The sequence below is a fragment of the Mandrillus leucophaeus genome, unplaced genomic scaffold (genome assembly GCF_000951045.1).
Source record: "Mandrillus leucophaeus isolate KB7577 unplaced genomic scaffold, Mleu.le_1.0 Scaffold1226, whole genome shotgun sequence".
Taxonomy (NCBI): Eukaryota; Metazoa; Chordata; class Mammalia; order Primates; family Cercopithecidae; genus Mandrillus; species Mandrillus leucophaeus.
In genome coordinates, this window is record NW_012100610.1 from 186150 (window position 1) to 188533 (window position 2384).

Genomic DNA, 2384 nt, shown 5'->3' on the forward strand with positions numbered 1-2384 from the left:
AAAGCCAGTGCCCTTATACAAAGGCTGGAATGTAGCAAAAGCCCACCAAGAGTTTTGCCCAGGCCTTTCCTGGGCCTTAAAGCATGACAAAATAACGGAGTAATTCTCAACAGGACCACTTCAGGATTAAACAAGTTTTACTGGGAGTCTGAAGAAACTCCCCAGGCCTCCACAAACAAGCTTATTGGAGGTCTGAAGGAACTCCCCAAACCTCTGTGATTTAGCAGAAGACCAGAAAAGGGTAGTCACCCCAGCACCTAAACCCATTTAGATTAAGTAAACTTACTGAGGCTCTAAAAGAAGGTCTTCAGGACTCAGACCTTTGTTATAGATTAAAAGAAGTTAATCACTTATGATGTCTTTAAATGAAGGCACACTTACACATAGACTTAGAAGATTTATAAAAGTCTGAGAAAACTTTGTAATTTTGAGTTGGTCTGGCAATAATTTCCAGGCCATGTCCCTGTAACTGACTACAGAAATAAAAACTCGATTTCTCCCCAGTTCATCTGCATCTCGTTATACGGCCGTAAAAAATAGCAGCCCAAATCTCAGTTTGGTCCAGGAACACATGGACAGGAGAAGCAGAAGGAAGCCTCCAGTATGGGAGAAATTAGGCAGCCAGAAGCCTCAGCAAGCAAGGTTATCCCACCTTCTTTCGCCTGCTTTGTTCTAGCTGCGCAGCCTATTGGATGGTGCCCACCCGCAAAGAGTGTGGGTCTTCCTCACCCAGTTCACTGACTCAAATGTCAATCTCCTCTGGCAACACCCTCACAGACACACCCAGAAACAATGCTTTACCAGTTATCTAGGCATCCTTCAGTCCAATCAAGATAACACCTAACATTAACCATCACAGTTAGGGTCCATTCTAATGACTTTATCTTAACTAATTGCATCTGCAATGGCCCTATTTTCAAATAAGGTCACATTCTGAGGTACTGGGAGTTAGGATTTCATCTTGAATTTTGAGAAACACAATTCAACCCTTAAGAGCAGTCATAGAAAGCTAATACAATATGTTATCTAAAATGTCTAGTTTAAAACAAAAAATTATAAGATATGCCCCAAACAGGAAAGTGTGATTCTTACACAAGAGAAATAAATTGGGTAATGGCAATTGCCTTTTCTAAGACTTAGATGTTGGATTTCACGGACAAAAATTTCAAAATAGCTGTTTTAAGTATGCTCAAAGAAATAAAGCCATGCTTAGGGAAGTAAAAAAGATATGATGATGACCTCTTATGAGCCAGAGAATACTTACATAGTGGTAAAAAGTATTTTTTGTGAAAGGAACAAAATAGAAATTCTAGAGTTGGGGAAGTACAATAACCAAATAAAAAATTCACTGGAAGGTCGAATAGTAAGTTTGGGCTTCCTGAACAGGGAATCAGTGAACTTAAAGATACATCTATAGAGATTATGCCATCTGAAAAACAGACAGAAAAAAGAATAAAGAAAAATAAACAGGGACTCAGAGAAATGTGATACATCATTAAGCACACCAATATATGCATAGTGAGAGTACCAGAAAAAAAAAAGAAAAGAAAAAGGAACAAAAAAATTTGAAGAAACAATGGCTGAGAATTCCCAGTTTCAAAAAAACATTAATCTACTCATCTAAGAAGCTCAGTGAACTCCAAGTAAAATGAATGCGAAAGATCCACACTCAGACACATCATAGCAAAAATGTTGAAAGACAAATAGAATCTTCCAAGTAGAACGAGAAAAACAAACATTTATGAGAGAAACTCAATAACTAACAGCTGATTTCTCAACAAAAACAGCAGAATTAGAAGGCAGTAAGAAGATATATTCAAAGTGCTGAAAGAAATATACCATCAATGAAGATCTTATATTCAGCAAAAGTATCTCATAAAGACATTCCTAGATAAATACAAAGTGAGAGAATTTTTTACAAGCAGACCCACCTTCAAGCAATAATAACAGAAGTTTTTCAGGCTGGAAGCAAGGGACTTCAAACAGTAATTTGCATCCATACATATACTAAAAAGATGGCGTGTCTGCATATTTATCCCCTTTCTACTATTAACTGATTTAAATAACTACTGTATAAAAACAACATATATATAATTATATTATTGGACTTATAGGAATGTAATATATTTGACAATAAAATAACAAAGGAGGAAGGCAGATAGCAAAACTATATTGGAATAAGACAAAGACACCAGATGGCAACTTGAATCCACAGGAACAAATGATCACTTCTCGACATTCTGGCTATGGTTAAGTGCAAAGGAACAAATGAAGAGAACCAGAAATGATAAGTAAGAAGGTTAACAACAAACACTTCAATATATAGTTGCTTTCCTGTTTTCCTTCTCAGCTTATGAAACATAAGATTATATAAAGAAATAATT